Here is a 19,903-nt window from a genome sequence, read left to right on the forward strand (position 1 = left end):
AGACAGGTGTGGCATACCAAGATGCTGATTAAACATTACACAGGTTCACCTTGTGCTAGGGACAATGAAAGGCCACTCTAAAATGTGCAGTTTTGTCACACAACACAATGCCACACATGTCTCAAGTTTTGAGAGAGCATGGAATTGGCATGCTTACTGCAGGAATGTCCACCAGAGCTGTTGCCAGATCATTTTATGTTCCTTTCTCTACCATAAGCTGCCTCCAACATCATTTTTGAGAATTTGGAGGTACGTCAAACTGGCCTCACAACCGCAGACCACGTGTAACCACGCCAGCCCAGGACCTCCACATCTGGCTTCTTCACCTGCTGGATCATCTGAGACCAGCCACCCGGACAGCTGAAGAAACTGAGGAGTATTTCTGTCTGTAATAAAGCCCTTTTGTGGGGTAAAACTCATTCTGATTGACTGGGCCTGGCTCCCCCTGGCCCTCCACCCCCTCCCATGGCTGTACCCCTGCCCAGTCGTGAAATCCATAGATTAGGGCCTAATTTGATTTATTTCAAGTAATATACACAACAATATACACATTTTTCTACGGATGTCTACCCAATGACCTGACAGAGACAATGCAATATTTTCTATGTTTTGGCAATTGAATGTTCACTATTTTTAGCTTTGGAATTTCCATTAAAAAGCTCTAAAATCATTTAATGTAAAAAAAAACACTACTATAGGCCTACATTAAAATGCAATCAATATGCAAATAACAGTTTACAAAAAACGTTGATATCGGTGGTTGTTCCGTCTTATCTCGTTAGCCCCCTGACTGAAGTTGACAGCGTACCCACCTTTTTGTTCACCACTACATCACTGGATAGCAGCACAATGGGCTCATAATGAGGCCCGGGAGCAGACCAGACATGTCCATACACTTCCCCGGGAGTAAACACACACAGAGGCCGGGAAGGACCTAACAGGTCAACAGTATTGTCAAACATGCCTCTGCAGAGAGAGAGAGGAATTTGTCTCGCAGGATAGTGATTTGACCCCGCTGGAGGGCAATGAGCGAGGTCAGATAAGCCTGGTTGGTGCCTAGTGATCAGGCGGTTACCAAATTGAAATCGTGTGTTGGGGCACTGCTGTCGTTTTGTTTGAGAGATCATTTCAGAGAGATAATTTCAGCCACTGGCTGAATGTTATTATCAACGGGAGGGGCTCAAAAGTCAGCCCTGCAGCACCCCATAAACCAAAGAAGAAGTGAAAGATCACATACAGCTTACGATGCAACACCTACATCTCCATTTGCATGAATATTCCAGGCATTAAAAGAAGAAGCCCATACCCAAGACCAGAAACAGCCAGGGCCACAGGTGCATCCTGCAAACTATGGGACACACACACTCGAGGACACACACTCACACACACACGCACTCGCTCTATCTCTCTCTCTCTCTCTCACACACACACACACACACACACACACACACACACACACACACACACACACACACACACACACACACACACACACACAGCCAAGGAAAGTCTTAATGATCCTCTCTAAATGACTCAAGATTAGTCTCTAAATAAATACATTTTCAACAAGCTTTCAAACCTCTTGTTTTTACTGCTTCTTAAGAAACACATTGAAATGCAAAGCCACATTGTGAAGTTAACACTGGCAAAAGCCATGGCGACTGAGAGGGTGAAGGTAGGAGGTGGGGGGAGGGGAGGGGAGGGTGGGGGGAGGGTGGGGGGACAATAAGGGTCCACATCAAAGTTCTTTAGGCAGCCTGAATGTCAGAGATTAGGGCTACAACATGAAAGGTTTTTTTTTACCCACAGGGGGTGTCACCGCTAACAGCCATTACAATTCTGCAGCCTACCTTTAAATGTACTATTCATAAATTCTGTGTGCAAGAAACTGTAGGCCTACAGTATTTGTTATATTTGTAACCTCCAAATAGTTCAAACTGGGGCAGAAAAAAATTAAACATTTGGGTGTTTTAAAATGAGTGTGTTCACACGTGTGCCTGCAGCACGTATATGAGGGGTCCGAAGATGGTTCACGCCATCCCTCGCCACTAAGCACAAAGTATAGTTCTCGAGAGATGAACAACCAAGCCAAAGCAACGAGTTTTTGTTCTTAATTAGAAACGGTATCCGTGTATGTGTGGTTAATAAAAATGTATCTTTGGAAATCCCACTACGGCGGGCATGCCTTGAGCAGGCCCAAGCGGGTTCACACGGTGCGGTGTCGGCTACAGTCAAATACGCCAATTATCCTATTACTTTCGCGCTGATGCGTGTGAACTCTCAGAGAATAAAGACCCAACTTCAAAGACTCTGCAAACTTGATATAAAAATCCACGCAGGTGCACAACAGTTTACGAATTCTGTAACACTCAAACAACTAGGCTAGGGTTATAGACCTATTATATGAAGTTTCCGCATTACAATGTAGGCCCATTAGGCCCAGTACATACAATGATTATGAAGGCACATATTCTTATAGAAAACAACTATTCCAAATAAACCATTTAAAAAACTATGTCTCTCTCTCTCTCTGGCACGACATGGCGTTAGGAAACATGCGCTTGGCTTGTATGAAAAACGTCGCAATCGAACTTGAAATTATTTTGAGGAAATTGTGCCAATGCCACAATAGCAATGTAACACTTCGGTAGTCGAGTTCAAGTTGAACCAACGTTTAGATAAACGTCCAAAGACACGCAAAAAAAAATGAATCACCGTCTTCTTGAAAATCACAAACTAGATTCCACTCGCAACGTCTGTTGCCAACTGTACAGGCTACTAACTGCGCGACCCAGATCAACTCGGTGAATTTAAACTGCAATATTAAACATTCCGATACAGAACACAATACAGTTCACAGTAAATAGTAAATTTCACAGTAAATAGCCCTATATTTGCCATGTTTGAGGATATGTTGGATATTTTCCCTTCCTTGTCTCAAACTTTCATAATCATACATCCGCGCAACCTTGTTGCATCAATTACATCGAAGTGTGGCATGTCTTTAAGCAAAAAAAGGTGGGAATTAATGACTCCCAATCGAACAAATGACTGTAAAAGTAAGAAAGTGGTCAAACCTCATGCAGGAATTCTTACGGTCTCAAGCAGCATGCTGCTGTGGCGTAAATTGATCTCCTGAGTGCTGTTTTGCAGAGAGCACAGCTACTACACTTATCACGAGAAGGGCAACGGTACAACAAAAAATTACCTGTTGCAGAGGTTGTCATTCGGAATGAAAGAGGGAGAACAGTTGAAATTGATTGGTCCTCTCTCACTGCTTGGCCCACACTCTACCTATTTCAACCTACACACGCCTTCTTCTTCTTTTTTACACTGGGGGAGAATATTTGAGCCTAGTTCTTTACTCCTCAAGCTTGCCTGCTGCAATCTTTTTTCTCCTTTTTTTTGCAACAGTATTCAGGCGTAACTTTTCCCGGGTCTCGAATCACGCTGTAGCTGAATGAAAAATATATTTACCTTTTCCAGTGTTAACCCTTAATAGACCTACGTTGCATTATACACCATTTATAAACTGCTCTGCCCATGGTCTAGTTAGTAAGTACCCCACTGGTCCTTGTTAGGAGAGTGCGTGTACGTGTAACCGAATGTCCACAATAACAATATATCCAAACATTTGAGGTTGTCACTGAAAAAGGATTGCCCATTCTATTCATTTACTGAAGTCTTATTAAATCCATTGGTATAACAACAAATGCATCATCATAACTGTGCCCATCTAAATTCTATCGCACATTTGTCTTACATGTTCCTATGTTTTGTATTGTAGCCTATGTAATGTGCTTTGTTCATGAATTCAAGTTTGGTTTGCAGGTAAGATGAACAAAGCACATGTAATTTATCACAAGACATGTGGCCTTTTTGGATACTTCAGACTGTCACAGGTGTCTGTAGTTATCGCTGGCCCCCTGTGTGGCCTTATCACTTGTAAAATAATAAGAAGATAAAAAATAGAATGACAAAGCTGTGAAACGTTATCCTAAATATAACCTATCAACCTTGTGAATACCATTGGTGTTTAATATGAGTGTTTCAGCATAAACAATCCTTTATAATTTTGACACACTTTTATTTGTTTTACTTGCTTCTGCCCTGTCATAATGAAGTGTTTTGTAACACTAAAACTAGTGGCAACTGAACTGCCACCAATGTTAAGGAGACAAAACTAACTTTGCTGGAGTTTTGAAACACGTGGGTTGTAAGGGGTTATGAGACCGATTGAAGGTGTACTGAAACACCACTTAATCAATAGTTGTGGAACACCTTGCAAGAGGCTGGGAGCACTAACACGGAAAATATTGAAAACACTAGTATGGTGTTTCGAGTCCTGTTTAGTGCAGAATTAGATCCCTTCTTCTTGAGTTTCCAAATCCAGTGGAAGGGAGTCCCTCCACTTATCGTGTATTCCCTGCTCTTGTGCTGATGAACTCCTCATTGGTAACTCCAAAAGGAATTATGCTCAAACAAAGGATATGAGAAAATATAGTTTTGTGAAAATACAAATGAATACTTTTGTCCAGGATAATAATGAATGAGTACAAAATTATTATTTGTGGAATTTCTTTCCTTCTTCATGAGTTTGAGCAAATCTGTTGTGTTGTGACAACGTAGGGGTGGTATACAGAAGACAGCCCTATTTGGTAAAAGACCATGTCCATATTATGGCAAGAACAGCTCAAATAAGCAAAGAGAAATGACAGTCCATCATTACTTTAAGACATGGTCAGTCAAGTGCAAAGTTTCTTGAAGTGCAGTCACAAAAACCATCAAGCGCTGTGATTAAATTGGCTCTCATGAGGGCAGCCGCAGGAAAGGAAGACCCAGAGTTACCTCTGCTGCAGAGGATACGTTCATTAGAGTTAACTGCACCCAAAGAAATGCTTCAGAGTTCAAGGAACAGACATATCTCAACATCAACTGTTCAGAGGAGGCTGTGTGAATTGGGCCTTCATGGTTGAATTGCTGCAAAGAAACCACTACCAAAGGACACCAATAAGAAGAAGCGACTTGCTTGGGCCAAGAAACACGAGCAATGGACATTAGACCGGTGGAAATCTATCCTTTGGTCTGATGAGTCCAAATTTTAGAATTTTGGTTCCAACCGCCGTGTCTTTGTGAGACGCAGAGTAGGTGAACGGATGATCTCTGCATGTGCATTTCCCCCCGTGAAGCATGGAGGAGGAGGTGCTTTGCTCTTTACACTGTCTGTGATTTATTTAGAATTCAAGGCACACTTAACCAGCATTGCTACCACACCATTCTGCAGCAATACACCATCCCATCTGCTTTGTGCTTAGTGGGACTATAATTTGTTTTTCAACAGAACAATGACCCAAAACACACCTCCAGGCTGTGTATGTGCTATTTGACCAAGGATAGTGATGGAGTGCTGCATCAGATGACCTGGCATCCACAATCACCCGACCTCAACTCAATAGAGGTGGTTTGGGATGAGTTGGACCGCAGAGTGAAGGAAAAGCAGCCAACAAGTGCTCAGCATATGTTGGAAAAGCATTCATCATGAAGCTGATTGAGAGAATGCCAAAAGTGTGCAAAGCTTTCATTGAGGCAATGCCTCTCAATGGCCAATACATAGCATTAGTAAACCAGGATTTATATACACATTGGGCAAACCAGACTTCATGGCTAAAACTTTGTAGAGAATACTGAATGAAGATGTACCCCCTATCAGGCTCCTGAGCCTGTGTAGGGATCTGATGGAACATCTGAATCCGACTTAAGGAGCAAAATATATATATTTTTTTAAATATATATATATATATATCCTGTATTTGGTTTACTTTTGGAATATTATGAGTATGTTTTTCCCCCTTCCGCTATTATGATCAGTTTAAACCCCATCTAGTAGGTGGCGGCATGCACTTCTAACGACCTCCATAATACAATAGAAGAAACAAGTATGGAACGTGCTGAGTTGAATAGCAAGAAAACGAACTTTGAATTTGCTGATCAGTGCACTAGCTGACAGCAACAATTGTGCAACTTCAATTTACTAAAGATACTTTACCAGATTCTGTGAGCAATGACTTTCTGAACATTAACAAATTCAACGAGCAGGTGAGCATTCGATAACGTGAAATGGTCGTTTTGAGCATGAACTCAGTACAGTGAGCAAAAGTTAACTGTAAACACTGCAGGGGTATATTCATTCGTCCGATTCTGTGGCAAAACGTTTCTTAAACGGAACGAAACGGGGCGGGACCTACCTACATTTGTCCAATAGAAGCTCTCGTTTTTCTCTTTGCTTCCGTGTGGTTCTTAAACAGTGGACGCAATGAATACACCCCTGCAAATATTAGCTGCATGCTTGCTTGTGCTTACGAATTGACATAAAGCCTAACTGATTTCGAAACATGCTGCTTTTAGTATGATGCAATGTTTCGAAATGTGTGTAGTTAGGCCATACACGTCCCAGGTCACATGACTAGGTACGGTCACATGATTCATATGAGGTCTGGCCCATCTTAGCTAACAACAAAGTAGATCTATGGCAACTATGAATCAATGTACTGAATAGACCAATAAACTCTGTATTCTTAAACTGTTTCTCTGCAGCAATTTACAAGTCTGACTGAGATTGTTTTCAATTTCCTGTTGGAGCCAAAAGAGGTAAACAAACTCATGAGGACAGACATATATTATCTTATCCTTAATTGTGTGCTGGATGTGTGAACAGACTGCCACTTGACTGTGTGTCCTTCATTCATTGTAGTGTGTATTTGCAGACAACTAGGCTCTTGCAGCAGCTGAGTGAGTTTGCAGAGGAGAATGGGATGAGTGCAGGCCCTCTGAGAAACCGTATGAAGAGTTTCATGCTGCTTCCCTATGGTGAGACTGACAGACAGCACTCACAAATAAAAATATTTAGAAATAACTTGTGTATACAACGTGAAATACACCTAAACCAAAATATGGTAAAGAGTCCAGCACATATCTTAGTATATTAGTATATCAATTAGTATATCACTTTTAGAAAGTTTTGCAAATTTTAATGAAATAAAAAAACTGAAATAACTTATTTACATAAGTATTAAGAGCCTTTGCTATGAGACTCTAAATTGAGCTCAGGTTCATCCTGTTTCCATTGATCAGCCTTGAGATGTTTCTACAACTTAATTGGAGTCCACCTGTATTAAATTCAATTGATTGGACATGATTTGGAAAGGCACACACTTGTCTATCTAAGGTCCCATGGTTAAAAAAAAACCAAGCCATGAGGTCGAAGGAATTGTCCGTAGAGCTCAGAATCAGGATTGTGTCGAGGCACAGATCTGGGGAAGGGTACCAACACATTTCTGCAGCATTGAAGGTCCCCAAGAACACAGTGGCCTCCATCATTCTTAAATGGAAGCAGTTTGGAACCACCAAGACTCTTCCTACAGCTGCCCGCCTGGCCAAACTGAGCAATGGGGGGAGAAGGGCCTTGGTCAGGGAGGTGACCAAGAACCCGATGGTCATCTGACAGAGCTCCTCTGTGGAGATGGGAGAACCTTCCAGAAAGGCAACAATCTCTGCTGCACTCTACCAATCAGGCTTTTATGGTGGAGTGGCTAGACAGAAGCCACTCCTCAGTAAAATGCACATGACAGCCAGCTTGGATTTTGCCAAAAGGCACCTAAAGCACTCTCAGACCATGAGAAACAAAATTCTCTGGTCTAATGAAACCAAGATTGAACTCTTTGGCCTGAATGCCATGCGTCACGTCTGGAGGAAACCTGGCACAATCCCTACGGTGAAGCATGGTGGGGGCAGCATCATGCTGTGGGGATGTTTTTTAGCAGCAGGGACTGGGAGGCTAGTCAGGATTGAGGGGAAAGATAAACATAGAAAAGTATAGAGAGATCCTTGATGAAAACCTGCTCCAGAGAGCTCAGGACCTCAGACTGGGGCTAAGGTTCACCTTCCAACAGGACAACGACCCTAAGCACACAGCCAAGACAACGCAGGAATGGTATTGCGACAATTCTCTGAATGTCCTAGAGTGGCACAGCCAGAGCCTGGACATGAACCTGATCGAACATCTTTGGAGAGACCTGAAAATAGCTGTGCAGCGACGCTCCCAACCAACCTGAGAGGGCTTGAGGGGATCTGCAGAGAAGAATGGAAGAAACTCCCCAAATACAGGCGTGCCAAGCTTGTAGCATCGAGGCTGTAAACGTGGCCAAAGGTGCTTCAACAAAGTATTGAGTAAAGGGTCTGAATACTAAATGTGATATTTCAACAAAACATTTTTTATAAACGTCTAAATATCTCTGAAAACCTGTTTTTACTTTGTCATTATGGGGTATTGTGTGAAGATTGAGGGGAAATGCCATTCAATACATTTTTGAAATAGGCTGTAAACATAAGAAAAAGTCAAGGGGTATGAAGACTTCCCGAATGCACTGTAAAATGTGTTCGATTTAATTATGTGGTTACAGCAACCTAAAATGGACAAAGTACATGTTGTCATTTATTTGAACTCAAAACCAAGATTGGAATATTTTTTTTTTTAGGTGCCCTGAAGAAAAATCTGACGGCAGACCAAGTCTAAGAGGACCTTCTGGCTTTAGGTATGTTGTAATATATATGTAATAAACCCCATGTACACTATCAAAGCTGCAAATACTCCAGTCTCCACAGTCCATATTACAACATGTACTTTGTCCATAACTTTTAATTGATAGGATTCAATGATGCCAAGGCAGCCCATTTTTCACAACAGGTATGTTACACCATTTAATATCCTATCCTCCATGTTGGATATTGAATTGAGAAAAAATGTAATTGATTGAATAATTATTTTCAGTGGAGCAGCCACTACCCTGTGTTGTCCAGGCTGGCTGTAGGGCAGACTCTTATGGTCAACCAGCTGGTTGACATGGAGTGGAAGTTTGGTGGTAAGACAAATAACCTTAGGATAGAAGTTCCCTTGCGAATGGTCCACTCTTTTGTGATCCTCCCCACCTTATCGTATAATGTAGATGTGTGTTTCACTCATTTATAATACTGAACAAAAATATGAATTCAATATGCAACAATTTCAAATATTTTTAGTTACAGTTCATATAAGGAAATCAGTCAATTGAAATAAATTCATCGAATCAACTATGTTTAATTGTTACGTGATTTAAAGGAGTCATGTAACAATTAACTCATTAGGATTTGGGGCACCGCGGAAGAAGTTGTTTAACGAGTTCTCCCTAATTAAACTCTAGATTATATATCGATAAGTCATTTATTAATCATTACCTCATATCGGTCTCATAATTCTGAACGTTGCATACTCCTTGTATCTGCACAAACCCAAGCTTTACTGATCATTCCGTACCACACAAATTGATTTAATTGTTTATTTACTAACTAACTAAATGATAAAATAGGATACACACACACGGTATAGGTTATTGATTATAAACTTAATACGATGAAAATAGGTCCCTAGTGGACTAAAGATGATATGACCGTTTATCAAAAGAGGGAGGGGGAAAAGAAAGAGAGACACTCTCTCTTGTAACTATGCTCACAGTAATCCTAATACTTTACCCCGAACCGCCGCCCATTTGGGTAAGAAAAAATGAATGTATTTACAGTTGAAGTTGGAAGTTTAGATACACCTTAGCCAAATAATTTAAATCTGAGTTTTTCACAATTCCTGACATTTCCCGACAAGTAAAAATTCCCTGTTTTAGGTCAGTTAGGATCGCCACTTTATTTTAAGAATGTGAAATGTCAGAATAATAGTAGAGAGAATGATTTATTTGAGCTTTTATTTCTTTCATCACATTCCCAGTGCATCAGACATTTACATACACTCAATTAGTATTTGGTAGCATTGCCTTTAAATTGTTTAACTTGGGTCAAACGTTTTGGGTAGCCTTCCACAAGCTTCCCACTATAAGTTGGGTGAATTATTATTTTTTGAATCAGAGCTGGTGTAACTGAGTCAGGTTTGTAGGCCTCCTTGTGCGCACACGCTTTTTCAGTTTTACCCACACATTTTCTATAGGATTGAGGTCAGGGCTTTGTGATGGCCACTCCAATACCTTGACTTTGTTGTCCTTAGGCCATTTTGCCACAACTTTGGAAGTATGCTTGCGGTCATTGTCCATTTGGAAGTTTTAATTTCCTGACTGATGTCTTGAGATGTTGCTTCAATATATCCACAAAATTTTCCGTCCTCATGATCCAATCTATTTTGTGAAGTGCACCAGTCCCTCATGCAGCAAAGCACCCCCACAACATGATGCTGCCACCCCCGTGCTTCACGGTTGAAACGGTGTTCTTCAGCTAGCAAGCCTCCCTCTTTTTCCTCCAAACATGATGATTTATTTATTTATTTAGTTCACCTTTATTTAACCAGGTAGGCAAGTTGAGAACAAGTTCTCATTTACAATTGCGACCTGGCCAAGATAAAGCAAAGCAGTTCGACACATACAACGACACAGAGTTACACATGGAGTAAAACAAACATACACTCAACAATACAGTATAAACAAATCTATATACGATGTGAGCAAATGAGGTGAGATAAGGGAAAAAAAGGCCATGGTGGCAAATTAAATACAATATAGCAAGTAAAACACTGGAATGGTAGATTTGCAGTGGAAGAATGTGCAAAGTAGAAATAAAAATAATGGGGTGCAAAGGAGCAAAATAAATAAATAAAATAAATACAGTAGGGAAAGACGTAGTTGTTTGGGCTAAATTATAGGTGGGCTATATACAGGTGCAGTAATCTGTGAGCTGCTCTGACAGTTGGTGCTTAAAGCTAGTGAGGGAGATAAGTGTGTCCAGTTTCAGAGATTTTTGTAGTTCGTTCCAGTCATTGGCAGCAGAGAACTAGAAGGAGAGGCGGCCAAAGAAAGAATTGGTTTTGGGGGTGACCAGAGAGATATACCTGCTGGAGCGCGTGCTACAGGTGGGTGATGCTATGGTGACCAGTGAGCTGAGATAAGGGGGGACTTTACCTAGCAGGGTCTTGTAGATGACATGGAGGTGACGAGTATGAAGATGACGAGTATGAAGCGAGGGCCAGCCAACGAGAGCGTACAGGTCGCAATGGTGGGTAGTATATGGGGCTTTGGTGACAAAATGGATTGCACTGTGATAGACTGCATTCAATTTGTTGAGTAGGGTATTGGAGGCTATTTTGTAAATGACATCGCCGAAGTCGAGGATTGGTAGGATGGTCAGTTTTACAAGGGTATGTTTGGCAGCAGGAGTGAAGGATGCTTTGTTGTGAAATAGGAAGCCAATTCTAGATTTAACTTTGGATTGGAGATGTTTGATGTGGGTCTGGAAGGAGAGTTTACAGTCTAACCAGACACCTAGGTATTTGTAGTTGTCCACGTATTCTAAGTCAGAGCCGTCCAGAGTAGTGATGTTGGACAGGCGGGCAGGTGCAGGCAGCGATCGGTTGAAGAGCATGCATTTAGTTTTACTTGTATTTAAGAGCAATTGGAGGCCACAGAAGGAGAGTTATATGGCATTGAAGCTTGCCTGGAGGGTTGTTAACACAGTGTCCAAAGAAGGGCCAGAAGTATACAGAATGGTGTCGTCTGCGTAGATGTGGATCAGAGACTCACCAGCAGCAAGAGCGACATCATTGATGTATACAGAGAAGAGAGTCGGTTCAAGAATTGAACCCTGTGGCACCCCCATAGAGACTGCCAGAGGTCCGGACAGCAGACCCTCCGATTTGACACACTGAACTCTATCAGAGAAGTAGTTGGTGAACCAGGCGAGGCAATCATTTGAGAAACCAAGGCTGTCGAGTCTGCAGATGAGGATGTGGTGATTGACAGAGTCGAAAGCCTTGGCCAGATCAATGAATACGGCTGCACAGTAATGTTTCTTATCGATGGCGGTTAAGATATCGTTTAGGACCTTGAGCGTGGCTGAGGTGTACCCATGACCAGCTCTGAAACCAGATTGCATAGCAGAGAAGGTATGGTGAGATTCGAAATGGTCGGTAATATGTTTGTTGACTTGGCTTTCGAAGACCTTAGAAAGGCAGGGTAGGATAGATATAGGTCTGTAGCAGTTTGGGTCAAGAGTGTCCCCCCCTTTGAAGAGGGGGATGACCGCAGCTGCTTTCCAATCTTTGGGAATCTCAGACGACACGAAAGAGAGGTTGAAAGAGAGGTTGAACAGGCTAGTAATAGGGGTGGCAACAATTTCGGCAGATCATTTTAGAAAGAAAGGGTCCAGATTGTCTAGCCCGGCTGATTTGTAGGGGTCCAGATTTTGCAGCTCTTTCAGAACATCAGCTGACTGGATTTGGGAGAAGGAGAAATGGGGAAGGCTTGGGCGAGTTGCTGTGGGGGGTGCAGTGCTGTTGACCGGGGTAGGAGTAGCCAGGTGGAAAGCATGGCCAGCCGTAGAAAAATTCTTATTGTAATTCTCAATTATAGTGGATTTATCAGTGGTGACAGTGCTTCCTGCAACACTAACTCAAAAAAGTTCTGGGACACTGTAAAGTCCATGGAGAATAAGAACACCTCCTTCCAGCTTCCCACTGCAAACTGAAGTCCCTTCATTGGTGATTGGTCAACAGTAGGGATTCATAAATGAAGTATTTGTCTTTCAATGAGAGACAAAACATATTGATGCACATTTTTTCACTTGAGAAGTACTGCACCAAACATCTGAGTTAGATTTAAAATTGCGTGATTAAGATTTCCTCAGCAAAAACGCAAAGCTGTCATCAAAGCTGTTGAAGAATCTCATATAAAATATATTTTGATTTGTTTAACACTTTTTTTTGCTTACAACATGATTCCATATGTGTTATTTCATAGTTTTGATGTCTTCACTATTATTCTACAATGTAGAGAAAAACCCTTGAATGAGTAGGTGTCCAAACTTTTGACTGGTACTGTATTTCTTGAGTTATCTTAGATTAATTCAGACTATTTTGAAGCACTGGCTACAGTGTCTCAAGATGGACAAACGGTACTACTGCTGCTTTTTAATTTTTTAAATTCAAGCTTAGTTCGCCTAGCCTTTTAGCCTCTAGTTTTCATGGTTTGTTTTCCTACATGTGTCAGAATTCCTGCGGCCTGCCAAGTACTGTCTTTCTCCCATGGCTTCAGCCACTTTGATTTGTTGACATAAATATGTCCACACATAGTGAAAGTAACACTCTGAAGGAGGTAGGCCCTAAAAAATGTGCAGACTATAGCCTGTTTATAGCCTCGTACTCTTTTATTTGTATCTACTTGTACTTTTTAACTGCATAGTTGGGAATGGGCTCGTAAGTAAGCACTTCACGGTAAAGTGTACACTTGTTTTATTTGACGCATCTGAAAAAACTTTTTTTTAAATTTGAATGAGCATAGCGTGACCATATTACTAGCACCAGTGCTGGGGAGTAACAGATTGCAAAAATATTGTAATCAAATTAGATAATTACTTTTAAATTCAGAAAGGATTGTTGCAACAACAACAACAACAACAAAAATCGGACACTTTTCTGTTTTCTCAATGACGTTTAAATCCGCATTGAAAAAAGGCGCAGGTTTACGTTTTTCCACCTGAGCGAGTCTGACCACAAGTCAGAGGCCACTATGACACACCAATGCGTTTGATGGATTGCGGGAAAAGAGCAGGAACAGGATTTTAATAGGCTACAGTCCAAGCTATGTCTTCCAATGGTGTGACTGCTGTCGACATCATCCAAAGATTATCCAACTTGAAGAAATACCCTTACAGGCCATTTTGAGCCTGTAATCGAACCCAAATGCTGATGCTCCAGATACTCAATTAGTCTAAAGAAGATCAATAAGCCTTTTAAAATGATAAACTTGGATTAGCTAACACAATGTGCCATTGGAACACAGGAGTGATGGATGCTAAAAATGGGCCTCTGTAGTCCTACAGTTTGTAGATGTTTCCAGCTACAATAGTCATTTACAACATTAACAATGTCTACACTCTATTTCTGATCAATTTTATGTTATTTTAATGGACAAAAAAAGTGCTTTTCTTTCAAAAACAAGGACCTTTCTAAGTGACCCCAAACCTTTGAACAGTAGTGTATGTCATTCAATTGGTAATATTGATTTGTCCTCTTCTAATGCCTCTTAGAGGGAAAGTAATCAGATTACATTACTGAGTTTGGGTAATCCAAAAGTGGTTACCAATTACAATTTTGGACATGTGACTAGTAACCCTGACTAGCACAATATACAGAATCTGTCCGTGTTCATAATTTCGAGGAAATTAGCACATTGCAGTGTTCTACACTATTTGAAAATGTCTACATGGGTGAAGCTCTTACTCTGGCTGTGCTATCTCCTAGTCAACATGTCATTGGTTCACTTTGCCTATTGTTCTTGGTGTCATTGACAGATTTATTCTGTTTTTTGTTGTTCTTTCTTCAGAGTTGACCCTCCCCCGGTTTTACAACTACCTCTATGAAATGGAGAGGTCCAAAGCCAGTATGGACTGCTTCAGCTGAGCTTTATCACCAGTAACATGAGAATGTACTGAATGTGTCCTTGAGGGACAGGAGGAAACATGAATGGAGTTGCCAGCGACAGTGGTTGACATTGGGTCTGCCCGAAATGGCATACTGTTCCCATTACAGGACAATACTTTTGAACGGGGTCAAAGTAGTGCACTATATAGTGAATAGAGTGCAATTTGGGACGTACAATGGGTTCAAAATAGAACATACAGAATCTGAAGGAAACGTCCAGATTCTCACATACCATTAAACGATTTCAATGTTTTGTCTTTTGAAATGTGCACAGTTGTTTTTCGCAGTAGAGATTTTGTGTGCGTGAGAAAGTCTTCGCGGGTGTGTTTTGAATTGTAACCCAATGACTTTAATTCCACTGTCACTACAAGTCACGTGAGGCATACACGTAACTGTTTTTTTGTTGTTGCAATCTTTAATCATTTGTATCACAGATTTGCTTCAGTTCATTTAGTCTATTTAAGTATTCAGATGTCATATTGGTCTGCTGTAGGTATTCACATAATGATGAATGAATGCTAGAAATTCTGAACAATATCCTCTGACAATTACACAGCAAGATTATTACGCTGACATAGAAGATACTATTGAATTGGCTCTAATAACAGGTTTCGGTAGCTATTCCACTGACAGCATAATGTGAGAGAGGGGCATGTGCATACTAGTTGTCACACCATCCTGCTTCTGTACCTTAATTATCCAACTAGTCGCATCAAATGTACACCCAAATATTTTCTACTGTCATTTGAGCCCGCAGCAATGACCTGCCATGTGTGGGCATTCTACATTCATTAAATGTTTTGAAAGTGTTTCACGAAATAAGAGCTTGAAACAGAAAAGAACCTAACACTGCCTGCATTGCTTGATGGTTACATTGTCATAATAACCAATAGGATGTTGATCAGAATACGTGGTATGTTTTTGGAGAAATACAAGCTTGGGGAAAATGCCATGTCTTTGTTTCCGTAAATGTATATAATCAAGCACTTGCCTTTTAAGAGTGTATATTAGGTAGCCTATAGTTTTTAAATGATCAGGCATGGCTCTGCACGTTTAATGATGTCACCAATTCATTTGATTACTCATTCATTCATGTTGGGTTTGATATCTTTACTTCTGCCTGGTCTTAGTATTACTCACGTCTTTACTTTCTGTAGTTCTTGGCCTTCTCCCAAAAATCTGGGTTATACTCTCCCTCTTCAGTCTTCACCCCTCTGGAAACGGCAGTTATAGGAGAAATGTTCTAAAAATCGAAAACATGTTTTTCATTCTACGTGGTGGATTTTTCTTTTGTCAAACTTTATTGCGACAAAAGATAGAAGCGGTGTTTTTCGAATGATTTATGATTGCCAAATCCTTTTGAAAGTACGTGGAGCACGTGATTTCATCACGTAACTATAAAGCTCTACTCTACAGTTAATTCTAAATGCATACTGCTTGCTAAATCTATTTTTCAACTATAACAATGTTTTTTTTTGCAGGACATCTTGAGTTTCAAAGTTGCCTGAATTGCTTCGTCTTGCTTTTCTAGTTGACTTGATGCAAGTTTCACCATTCAATTATTTCAGATCTACGGGAGTGCAAATCACGTTGGCCACTGTTTATATCGACACGACCGTTCAGTCGAAACGCACAATAGCAGGCATTTGTTGCACCTATTTTCTATGCGAACTTTCTAAATGGCGACCCTTAAAAAATACCAAAATAATCACTGGACAAGTTCATGAAAATGTATATTTTCCCTTCTCTCATTCTCACTTGTATAATTATGTTCCTTTATTCCCCTTCATACACCATGCCTGTTCCCCTTTGATATTCCTTGTTGTAGAACTAAAACACAAATTAGGCTTTTAAACAATTCTTAAGTCCAGTGTTATACTCAGTTTACATATGAATTCAATAGAGAACTTGGATATGATTACAGTGAAGGACTATACCTATAAAACAAAATATGAGATATATTGATACGTGGTGCAGTTTTGAAAAGGGGAGGAATGGTGGATAGTTTTTCACCTATTCATGTTCTCAGAAATCCACCTGTTTCTCATAAACCCAGCTGTGTACTCCCATTTCCAGTGTATTCTATTGAGGAAATTCCCCTTGTCAAGTAATATCCATAATAATTCATACGAAAGCAAACACTGTCTTACTTGTATGATTGAGACTGCCAGGCTGATTTAAAGAGGGGATTCCTCTCGCGGGTTTCTGAAGAAGGAATATATGCAATTTCTCAATAAAGAAATTAGTCTGTGAAATAAATGTCTTTCCCAGTTAGATCAGACAGATTACGGTGTCTCGCCCAATGACGCCAAAGCCCACCTGCAGGGTGGGTGTGTGTGTGTGTGTGTGTGTGTGTGTGTGTGTGTGTGTGTGTGTGAGAGAGAGAGAGAGAGAGAGAGAGAGAGACGGAGAATACCGTTGGTGAGCACAGCACAGAAGAGGAAGTAGAAGCTTGTTCAGGTTAGTTATTTCACAGAACCTACTGCGATTACTCATACCTTTCATACTTCGTTGAATGTGGTATTTGAGAAGTTTCACAGCTGGTTGTATCCCCTGGGTGTATCCCCTGAGAGATGCAAGAGATCAAATACCTCATTGATGTATGTATGTGGCTCATTTGTTGAACATTTCCACGTGGTTCAACATCACTCTCGATCTCATCTTGCCCCTAGGATATGTCTGAATGTGTGTTATCTAGTTAAGAATTTCCAGAATGTTTAAAAAGCAACTTCCCCCAACTTACTGTGTTGTTACCTGAGGGAGTGTGTCAAATCATATAACATTCCCCTAAGGGTGTGCAGTTTATGCTTTTTATGCAAATACATGTTTTTGCTCTATGAGAGAGAGAGTCGACTCTGGAAATCTAGGCTTACGTAGTGCCAAGGTCTGGGATTTCTGAGACTAGCTCCCGGAAGTTTCCACAGTCTCACATGACAAGAAAGGGAAAGCAGCCATGCATCCATCAAACTTTAGTCTGGGAGCTCATTTTTAGGCCAGGTGCTGATGTGCTAAACCACCGTCATTCTGGAGGAATAGAGGGAAACACCAGTCTTCCCAGAGTCGTTTGAGAGAAATGTGGCTATTTTCTTCCAATACCAGTGTCACTATACTCATACCAGATTTACACTATAGGGCTAACCTGAATCGTACTACAATGTAACGGGTTGCAGCGCATTTGACAGTAACTTATAAGCAACTAGTGGTCAGGTACTGTATTCCATATTGCAGTACATCTACTGTAATCTAAATACAGTATCAAAGCAAGTACTGTGTAATGACACAGTACAATACCATGGAATTTCCTACATTATACTGTACAAAAGTAAATGCTACTGTAATCGATATGAGCAAATAATTGAGTGAGTGAATGGAATTCATTGAGGAGGGATGGGGTTTGTATTTCACAGTATTTTACTGTAATTACATGGGATTGGTGCAAGCATGTTGGCTGCTAGGTGGGTCATTCCACCACTACGATGCCTTTTGAGAAGTGTACTTTGGTCAAAAAACAACATTTGATGTCACCTAATTTTATCATTCTGTCATATTTTCAACGTGATTTTTTTTAAATGCATTTCGAGGTTAAATAAAAATGACTATAGTAAGTCTAAATTAAGTGCCAAATAAAGTAACAGGGTTGACAATTTCATCTTAAATCAGCTATGAATCTCTGTGTGACAGGGGGAATGGAAGCTTTTTGTGTGCAACAGGGAGTGGTAATTAAATGCAAGTTTCACCCAAATTTTTTTATTGTCTGTCACGACTTCGGTCGAAGTTGGTCCCTCTCGGTGTTCGGCGGTTGACGTCACCGGCTTTCTAGACACTACCGATCTATGTTTCATTTTTGTTTTGTTTTGTCTTGATCATACACACCTGGTTTCTATTCCATTAATTATGTTCCTTATTTTAACCCTCTGATTTCCCTCTCTGTTTTGTGCGTTATTGTTTTTTCATGTGGGTTCTCGTTGTTCGTGCTTGGGATTATTTGTATTTGTTCCTTGTTGGTATCTTACTTATTTTGGAGTACATTTTGGATGATTACTCAGAACTGTGTCCTGTGCCTGACTCTGCATTTTTTCTCACAGAATAATGCACCAACAAATGGAGTCAGCAGGTACAGCCAGCCTTCCTCTCCCAATGGAGGAGTGTGTTCAGCAGCACGCGACCATGTTACATAGTCTCGGTACAGCCATGGATCGCGTGCTGCAAACCATGTATCATGGGAGAGAGGGGGTTTTCCGGTTCACCCATCAGCACCTTCCCAGCTCTCACATCAACCAATCCAGAGATCCATAGTTCCTTCATCAGAATCCAGTGAAATTCGACTCTCGATCCCGGGAGCATATGATGGACCGGGTGCCAGGGGTTCCTACTCCAGCTGGAGCTCTACCTGGCAGCTGTTCAGCCAGCTCCCTCAGGACGCGAGAGAGTGAACGCCCTCATCTCTTGTCTGACTGGAAAAGCACTGGTCTGGGCCAACGCCATCTGGGGAGAAGAAGGCCCGACGTTGGACAACTACGTTTCGATCATCCACCTGAGGGGAGAGCGGCGGGGGAACGTTTGTTCCATTTTAGACAAGGGATGAGGAGCGCTCATGAGTTCGCTCTGGATTTTAGAACTGTGGCCGCTGGCGCAGGATTGAACGAGCGGGCCCTGATCGACCGCTACAGGTGTAGTTTACGTGAGGACGTTCGTAGGGAGTTAGCCTGCAGGGACACCACCCTTAATCTGGACCAGCTGGTGGACCTATCCATCCGGCTGGACAACCTGTTGGCATCCCGCGGACGTCCAAATCGGGGTCCGTCAGTTCCATCCCCCGGCACCTCTGATCCTACCCCTACGGAGCTGGCAGATGCTGCTATGAGGGAGACCGGAGGGGGGACCGTTCCCTGCACCAACTGTGGCCGCAGAGGACACACTGCTGGTCAGTGCTGGGGAGGTTTCCCAGGTAATCGAGGTGGCAGGCGGAGCACTGGTGGATCATCTCAGGTGAGTAGGCACACGCCTCACCCAGAGCTCCCTGTTGCCCACATGTGGTTGTATGTAGCCTTTCCTGAGTTTTCCCAGTATAGGGCGCTAGTAGATTCAGGCACAGCTGGGAACTTTATTGATCGTACCTTTGCACTTAGTTTAGGGATTCCTAGTGTTCCTGTTGATGTCCCCTTCCCTGTACATGCCTTAGATAGTCGTCCGTTGGGGTCAGGGCTAATCAGGGAGGTCACAGCTCCACTCCGTATGATAACGCAGGAGAATCATGAGGAGAGAATTAGTCTCTTTCTGATCGACTCCTGCGTTTCTTGTTGTGTTGGACCTTCCCTGGTTGGCCTCTCATGATCGTATTATTTCGTGGCAACAGAGGGCTCTCAAGGGATGGTCTCATCAGTGCTCAGGGAGGTGTGT

General features: G+C 41.6%; 1 protein-coding gene and 1 pseudogene across 7 annotated transcripts in view; one reads left to right on the forward strand and one right to left on the reverse strand.

Annotated features, from left to right (window-relative positions):
• Positions 1-15,839, reverse strand: part of LOC109907852 (DNA (cytosine-5)-methyltransferase 3B) — a 65,219-nt gene extending 49,380 nt beyond the window's left edge. For 3 of the 7 annotated variants that reach the window (XM_031794023.1, XM_020506099.1, XM_031794019.1), the window contains exon 1: positions 3,078-3,202. The gene's annotated coding sequence lies outside the window, so the exon portion shown is untranslated. The other 4 variants (XM_031794022.1, XM_031794021.1, XM_031794020.1 and 1 more) reach the window with 4 other exon arrangements.
• Positions 1,655-15,661, forward strand: LOC109906980 (COMM domain-containing protein 7-like; annotated as a pseudogene).
• Positions 15,840-19,903: the final 4,064 nt, after the last annotated feature.

This window comes from Oncorhynchus kisutch, linkage group LG17 (genome assembly GCF_002021735.2).
Source record: "Oncorhynchus kisutch isolate 150728-3 linkage group LG17, Okis_V2, whole genome shotgun sequence".
NCBI classification, from domain to species: domain Eukaryota; kingdom Metazoa; phylum Chordata; class Actinopteri; order Salmoniformes; family Salmonidae; genus Oncorhynchus; species Oncorhynchus kisutch.